This window comes from Tenrec ecaudatus, chromosome X (genome assembly GCF_050624435.1).
Source record: "Tenrec ecaudatus isolate mTenEca1 chromosome X, mTenEca1.hap1, whole genome shotgun sequence".
NCBI lineage: Eukaryota > Metazoa > Chordata > Mammalia > Afrosoricida > Tenrecidae > Tenrec > Tenrec ecaudatus.
The window spans coordinates 125,224,206-125,233,123 of record NC_134548.1 but is presented as its reverse complement, the minus strand read 5'-3'; the positions used below and the strand labels follow the sequence as shown (position 1 = coordinate 125,233,123).

General features: G+C 41.7%; 1 non-coding gene across 1 annotated transcript; it reads left to right on the top strand.

Annotated features, from left to right (window-relative positions):
- The first annotated feature begins 8,240 nt into the window (after window positions 1-8,240).
- On the top strand, window positions 8,241-8,374 carry LOC142435317 (small nucleolar RNA SNORA16B/SNORA16A family). Its single transcript, XR_012781393.1, has one exon. It is a non-coding gene; the product is annotated as a small nucleolar RNA SNORA16B/SNORA16A family (small nucleolar RNA).
- Window positions 8,375-8,918: the final 544 nt, after the last annotated feature.

Below are 8,918 nucleotides of genomic sequence, written 5' to 3'. Positions count from 1 at the left end.
GAAGAAAAAAAAAATAATAATAAAATGGGAGACAAAAAGCTGGACAGATTAAAAGCCTATTTCTCCTGGAGATAATGGCACCAGTGGAGTTGTTGGTTAGGTTACTGTTAGAAAAACAGAAGCTTAACAGTAAGGGAACTGCCCTGAGCGGGAGGATGCTGGATGTGCTGATCTGAAGATACAGGGGTTATTGACCCACCATCACTGGACTGCTTATACTGAGGAGTTTCTCCTTGAAAAATCATAAGAATCTTCTCACAGAAGTAGCAATGGAGGGGCTGGTCATATCATATGGGCACAGTGGGTGACTGTGGGAAGTGGTAAGACAAATTGACTTGTTAGTCTTGAACAAGGGCTTGGCTGTCTCTTGGGAGCAGATGAAGAATCATCTCTCATTGACTGATCTATCCAAAGGAACAAACAAAACAAACAAATAACAAGTAAGCACACCCTAACTGCTTTCATTCTAAGGAACGAGCTTTAAGGAGACTGGTGAAGGTTGTTGGCATTAGACTTTTATAACTTACATTGCCCTGTCCATAAATCAGCTATCCTGTGCCTTATTTTTAAGCTGTTGTTTACATTTAATCCAGGCAGAGTTGGTGTGTGAACCTTTCACCAGCTCGTACTCCCGGGTGCTCAGGGACTTCCAGAGATCCCCTGCAGCTTCTGAAATCAATCTTGCACTGAAATGGAGCCACCCAGTTTGCAGTTTCTCCCTCCCTGGTACAGTCATTTCGAGCTATTGATTTGCACTGAAAGACATGAAAGTTGGAACACATTTTTAATAGACTTTTTTAAAGGAATGCTGGGAAGATCAGCCCCATTGACTTAGTGCCTCATTCTTCCCTCCTTCCAATCTTATTATTTGTGATATACATATATAGATATATATGCCATTCAAACACTCCTCACATGCTCACCTCAGTGATATTGCCTGTGTTCAGCAGGTTGTGCAACCATTATCATAATCCATTTCCTAAATTTTCGGCCACCCTCAATAGAGTCTCCGTACCCCTTATGCAAGGAATTCTCCTTGCCCGTTGCTCTCACTCCAGTACTCACTAATCAATGTGCTTATTCTAGATGTTTCACATAAATGGTATCCTAAAACAATTGTCCTTTTGTAGCTGACATGTAATTCAGCATGTTTTCCAGATTTTCAATGTTGTCTCATGTCTGAGGATTTTGTTTGTCTTTATAGCTGACTAGTATTCCATTGTATGTATGAACCAAAATTTATTTATGCGGTCATCAATTGTTGGTCATTTAAGTTGTTTCTGTCTCTTAGCCCATGTTAATAATGATACAGTGGACATCACTGTAAACGTTTCTGTTTGCGCTCCTGCCCTCAGTTCATTTGGGCATATACCTTGAAGAGAAGTTACTGATTGCGTAATAAGTTCGTGCTTAGCTCTCTGAGGAATGGCAAGATTTATTTGCACAGCATGGTGCATCATTCTTTTGGTTTTGTCTGTAATTGAAGGTCCCAACTGGATAGCATGCTTCATGAGCAAAACATATGTGAGTATACCCAGGAACTCTCCACATCACTGGATCCCATTCCTCTGCTAGCATTGCATTGTCTTTGGCCTGCTAAAATGTGGGTGGAAATCCTATATTATGCCCTTCCTTTTCTTCCATCTTTAGTCAGAATTTCTTCCTCTCTCCTCCCTCCCTGCCCAAATCCATTCTTTATGACTACTTTAAATGTCACTGTGGTAGTTACATAATCTAGTGTCAATTTGAGGATTAAGAGTGTAGGGATGGAGTCTAGCCTATTAATCAGGATATGGCCAATGAGATCTCTGTGTGGGCATGGGTTTCCCCTAAGGTTTCTGGGAATTGCTGAATTTTCCTCCTTGGAGGTGGGAAACTCTCTGCACACACCCTGGGAAGAGACCTGGCAGCTGACAAGACACAAGACCCCAACCTGATGCAACCCGGGGTCTTGGAGAAGCCATGCAGAGACCCCTGCCAGCCCTGAGATGTTTCCAATGGTACTGGATCCAAAGACTTTCTACCCACTAGCCTGTGATCTTCTACATTGGGTGTCATTGCATGTGTTTTGTGAGTCTGAAGAGGACTTTATAGATTAGTATCGGACATATGGGCTAATATCAGACTTATGAACTCGATCTGGACTAGGCTGGGATGTTTTCTCAATGGTCAATGGCTCTTTATATAAATATCTTTCTTATAAACATACATGTGTCTGCGGATTCATTTCTGTAGTCTCCCTGGATGAACACAGTCACCATCTCCATAAAGCCTCAACTTATCCCATCCTTAGAATACACATGGTACTTAAGCTCTGTACCATAGGATTTTATAATCAATCCTCCTTTACCTTAATTTTCTTTGCTATTGTTTCAGATCTCCTTAGCCATATAGCTACTACAGAGAATATACTACTCCCCCTCCTCTTATTCCACATTTAGCAAAGCCATGAATGATGGATTATTAAGTCAGTAGAAAAATTAAATTCCTGATGGCCTCATTAAACAAGGATATGTTATCTGAGAAGTGTAGCCATTTATACGTTCACAGAAGTTAATCTAATTGACTCTTTGGTACAGAGAAGGACCCCTGGAAGCATAGAGGGTTAAGCATTGGCCGGTTAACCCATCAGCTGCTCTGAGAGAGATAAAACTATCTACTGCTGTCGAGATGTATAGTCTCAGAAACCCTATGGAGCAGTTCTATGTTGTCTTATAGGGTCCCTAAGACTGTAATTCAATGGTGATGTTTTTTTGGTTATGGTATATGGCACCATGGGCAAATCCCAAGGCGCTAACCAAATTGTCTTCAGTGTGAAGCCATCAACAACTTTGTGAGAAGAAAAGGTAAAAGTACTGAGCTATCTTCTCCCATGAAGATTGTAGCCTTGGTTATTACATAGGACAGTTTTATTCTGTCACATGTTGTCACTATTAGTTGGAATCAGAATCCACTCAATGTCACAGAACAACAACATGACACACGACAAGGTTATTTTATGGGAAAAGAGGAGGGGGTGAGGACTGAAAATATTTCTTAGAATAATCATGGAAAATATTATTATCCCTCTTTTAAAGTCAGGGAAGCTGATGGGTAGAGACGTTAAACCAATTTCCCAGTGTGATACAGATTTTGAGTGAAGTCGCAAAACCCAATTGTGAACTCAAACCCCCTGAATAATTGGCGGCATTCTGGCAAGGGTGCCTGGGGGACAGTGGTGGTGGGTTACTTCACTTTTTCTATGTATTTCTCAAAATGTGGCACCCAGAAGAGTGTGTGTGCATATGGAGTAGGAAAGTCAGGAAGAAGAATAAAGAGAAACCCATTCGAATCTTAGAAATTTGAGAGCTGGTTCATTTCAATGTGTGAATCAAAACTGTAATGTTCATCTCACCTCCTCTTCCTCATCGTTTTTCAAGTTTAAACACATATTATTTACACTTCATAAATTGCCTTTGTGCTTCATTATTTTAGAATCGACACCAAACCCTTCTCACTCCTCCCCATGTTTGACCTCCCTGCTCTTTGTTCCTACATGCCGTGATTGTTTTTCATGAAAAATGAACGACATTCCTACCTGAAATGGATAGAGACCTCACTGATGGGATTTCCGAGTACCACTTTGGGTTGTGTCCCCACAGCAGCTTGCAAGTGTAGAATGAAAGAAAGGGCTGCAAGCTCTTTGCTCTTCTTGTCAAGTGGTCTAGGTTTTGAAAAGAAGCCACACCTTCCAAAGATGCCCCTTCATCTTTTATTGGTTTGCAGGTGACAAGAAATGCTTAGAAGGGTGTTTCTCCACAGTAACAGGAATGGTTTGGGGCTGAAAGGCAATGGAGAGGGTGGTGTTAAAGAAATCTAATCTCTCTGGCCTAGGATAATAAGAAGAGAAAGAAACCCCACTTCCCCTGAAAGCAGCTTCCCTATCCCCAACATCATAGCTAGCATTTCCCTCTCGTGTTGAAGTTTGATCACTGACATTCTTCTGATGGTGAACTCTGTCACATGCCATATGTGCCATGTAAATAGACCGGGGGTGGGGTGCGGCGGGGATGAAGTCACAGAATGTCATAGGCATCATGTCTTCTAAGCAAACGCGGATATCAACAGAGATTTTTGCTGCTTCCTTTGACTTCCGGACTTTTCTTTTAGGGATAATCTAATCGGATAAACCACTCTAGAAAAGTGGAATTTCTTCCTGCATTGTTTGGTGATTAGAAAAGGAACCATATTTCACCTTACCCATTTGGAATTTTTTTATAATCATTTTATTAGAGGGTCGTGCAACTTTTGTGTCCAGCACATGTGTACATGCATCATTTGTGTCCAGCACATTCATACATATGTTGCCATCATCATTCCCAAAACACCTGCTTTCTACTTGAGCCTTTGGTATCAGCTCCTCATTTCCCCCTCTCTCCGCCTCCCCCCTCCCCCTCAACCCTTGATAATTTATAAATTATTGTTTTATAATATTTTACACCATCCGATGTCTTCCTCATCCAGTTCTCCCTTGTCCATCCTCCAGGGAGGAGGTTACATGTAGACCTTTTCATCTCCCTCACCCTCCCTCCAACTTCCCGATATGGCCACTCTCACCACTGCTCCTGAGGAGCTCATCTGTCCTGGATTCCCTGCATTTCCAGTTCCCATCTGTGCCAGTGTACATAGCCTGGTCCAGCCGGTTATGTAAGGTAGAATTGGGATGTTGGTAGTGGGGGGAAGAAAGCATTCAAGAACTAGAGGAAAATTGTATGTTTCATTGTTGCTACACTGCACTCTGACTGGCTCGTCACCTCCTCGCAGCCCTTCTGCAAGGGGAAGTCCAATTTCCCCCAGATGGGTCCCGGGTCCCCACTCTGTACTCCCCCTCATTCACAATGCTAAGATTTTTTTTTATGCCTGATACCTGATCCCTTCGATACATTGTCATTTCACTGGCTGGTGTGCATTTACCATGTGGGCTTTGTTATTTTTCAGTTAAATGGCCCCTTGTTTATCTTCCAGCCTATGGGACCCCAGATTCTGTATATTTTGACAACTGGGCACCATTAGCTTTCTTCACCGCACTTGCCCATGCACCCGCTTTGTCTTCAGCGTTCATGTCAGGGTAGGCTAGTGTGCTTTTTCCATGTGGGCTTTGTTGTTTCTTAGCTAGATGGCTGCCTCATTGTCTTCAAGCCTTTAAGACCCCTGATGCTATTTCATTTGATAGCCAGGCACCATCAGCTTTGTCCACAACTTTTGCTTATGCACCCACTTTGTCCTCAGTGATCTAGTCGGGACAGGCCGGTGTGTTCCTTCCATGTGGGTTTTGTTGTCTCTCAGCTAGATGACTGCTTGTTTATCTTCAGGTCTTTAAGACTTCAGGTGCTATATCTTTTGGTAGCTGGACATTTTCAGCTTTCTTCACCATATTTGCCTGTGCACCCATTGTCATCAACGATCGTGCCAGGCAGGTGAACATCTCAGACTGCCGAATTATTAGAACAAAGTGTTCTTGTGTTGAGAGAGTACTTGAGCAGTGGCCCACTGTCCATCTGTTTCCTTAATACTAAACCTATAAATATATGTACATACAGCTATCCCCATCTCGTTGTGTATAAATGTATTTACATCTTTATATGCCTCTACTTAAATCTCTATGACTACCCTTTGCCTCCTAGTTCTTTCCTCTGTTTCTTTGTACTTTCCTCTTGTCCTGCTATCATATTCTGCCTTCATGTGGGTTTTAGGAATTCCTCTCAGTTACATTGCCCTTGATCCAGCCCTGCTTGACCTCCCACACCCTCCTTGAGACTGATTTTGGATCTCTTGTTATTCCCTTGTCCCTGAGCTTGTTAACACCCTCTTCCTTTCCCCCCCCGCCGCCCCCCCCCCTCCGCCCCAATGTCATCCCATTGTTCTCTCTTCTGGCTTGTTTATTCCGCCTATCCCTTCTAGGGAGGCATGCTATATACTATCACAGCCTTTATTAACCACTTGGGCGGCCAGTGTAATTAAAACTTATTTTCAGAAAAATAACAACTCTACCTACAGGTCTGGCCTTTAAGAATTTTTTCTAAGGGAGATTAATTTGTGATTGGAATCACAGACCCAACCGCCTCCTCTTTATTTTTCCTTTAGTGTGAAAATGAAGTACTGTGTAAGGAAACAACTTGCCAGACTTGGAAGACAAGATCATTGCTTATTCAGCTTGCAATGCTTCACCTTTGAAAATGTTTCTCTCCCTTTAGCTTTTTGCCTCTTTTTCAGGTTTTATTCTAGCATCTCCCTAAGAGTGTATCTATCTACTTTCTGTTATGGAAACCCATGCGGTAAATTTTGTCACGGAAATTCTTTGGATACCTAACTATCTGTTGCATGCCATTATGTTCCAGGTCTTGTGATAAAACCCTTTTTTCCATACACAGTCACATTCAATCCCAACAATATACAAGTCAGTAGATATAATTTTCAATATTTTATATAACTCAGAGCCCCAAAGCCATGATTCAAAATAAAGATTCTTCTTGGGGATCTCCTGCTCTTGCCATTGCAACCTAATTTAAAAGCAGACAATATTAAACGAAAAGAGGAAAAGAGAAATAACGTAAGCATACTATATGCATATGTGTGTGTGCACTTGCACACCTATTCAAGAAATTCCTTGTCATTTTAAAATTCAACCACATATAATCCTTTTCTGAAGCTGTAAGTTGAAGGCCCACCCCCAACACACACACACACACACACACACACACACACACACACACACACACGAAGCTTTTCTCAGTTCTTCAAGCACATGAAGGCCTTTCCTTGCAGCATTTAGTACCCTTTCTTCTCTCTTGATAATAATATGAGGGGACTTTTTAAAAGTTCACGAGAGTTCTACCAGTTTCTAGACAACCAGTATGCCTGATCTTTTAAAGTGGTTTTTGAATTGTTGTTATTTTAAATGAAAAAAAATATTCTACATTTCTCTGACATGTTTATTGTCAAATTTTTGTCGTTAATTGATCTCCAACCAAGGTTGATGTTCCAATTTTTAGGCTTGCTCTTGCAGTTGTTTTGGACAACAGATCCCATTTGTCTCTTGGAGGGTTTGCCAGCATCAAGGTCAGACTTTGAGACTTTAGTCGATGTTGTGTTTCTTTTGCTTCCTACCTCTCTGGCCTTCATAAACAAAAGCAATTCAGAGTCTGCTGTAGGCTTTTATGGGCAAGATATTTCCAAGGTACTCTTCAAAGCTGGAAGACGTGAGTTGGCTCACTTCAGATGTGTTTTGCGCCACCTGGCTTCCTCTGTTGTCTCTCTTGGACAATTGAGTTCGTAAAAAGTTGGCCTCTTTAAGTCAGTATCCCAATGTAAGTCCAGAAAGATCTTGAAGGTAAGCAAATCCACTTTGAAAACTGACAGCCAATCTTTCTGCCTTATGTGCCTAAAGATAAAGGCTGTCAATACAGTGAGGCAAAGGAGACCTCATTATGGTGACTAAGGTGTTTTAGACATTTTGCTCCAGGCTTACTGACTTCTTTTCTGTAAAAGAAAATGGAACAGGTTAAGAAGCAGCACTGACCAGAGGGCAAAGCATTTTCCCCAAGAGCAGAAAATAGGGAACTCTGAACCAGGTACTCCTGTTAATGAGAACCACCAGCAGGACCATTGTGTGCATATATGACCTACTGAAGGCCAGGCACCATGCTAAAGGCTTCCCATTCACTTACCCTAAGGATGAAAATGGTTCTCTAGAGCGGAGGCTGAGAGAACTTCACCTCAATGTAGGCACATGGAAAAGTTCTGTCATGAAAGGACAGAGTTGTGTGTCATAATTAGTATTATTACTTTACTCCACAATCCTGAATTAACCTCACAGTTTCATAATTCATTCACCTTCACTGGGCCTCTGCTTCCCCAATTTGGACAAATGGAATGGTGCTATATACTGTGTGTATATAACAGGGTGTTGGATAGCTAGTATCTCATTTTTCTATGCCCAATGAAATGTCTATACAAATGCTAGGTAGTACCGTGACACCTGCAAAAGCCAGATCCTGTGTGAGGTAGAAATTTGTCATATACGGAAACCTCAAATATTTTCTACTAATATAGTGAGATCTACTATGTGTATGTATGTATATATGTAGGAAATAGCAAGATCTAAGATCATAATAATATAATAAGATGTAAGATATCAAATAACACATTGCATAAAAAATTAACACATTGCATTTGGTAAATGTGCCGTACAAGATCTCTTTAATGGCCCTTATCGAAGCTGCAGTTGCTTCCACGTAGCTGCTATAGTCAAAAAAGAGCCCACAGTGAGTTTTTCCTTGACGGTCGCCGTTCGGTTTGCTGTCACCGATCTGTAACATTTCAGGACAAGACATTCCCTTAAAAAAAAAAGATCTCTTTAAAGTGTTGAAAAGAAAAGAGAGTACTTTGAGATAGTACTAGGGTGTACCTGACCCAAGCCATTGCATTTTCAATGGCCTCATATGCTTGTGAAAGTTGGACATTGAATAAAGATGACTGAGGAGGAATTTATGCATTTGAATTGTGGTGCTGGGGAAGAATTATTATATGTGCCATGAACTGCCAAAAGAACAAACAGATCTGTCATGCAAGAAGTACTGCCAGAATGCTCCTTAGAGGCAAGGACATCTCACATACTTTGGACTTGTCCGAAGAGACCTAGCCCTGGAGAAGGACATTCTGCTTGGTAAAACAGAGGGCCAACGAAAAAGAGGAAGGCCCCCAACAAGATGGAAAGATGGACTGACACAGGGGCTGCAACAATGGGCTTCAACATAGGAATAGTTGGGAAGATGGCCCGGGCAAGGCACATAGGGTGGTTATGAATTGGAACCGGCTCGTGGTGGTAACTATCAATAACAATGCAATCCAAGTATGGCAGTGTCCTCAAACTCTGGTGC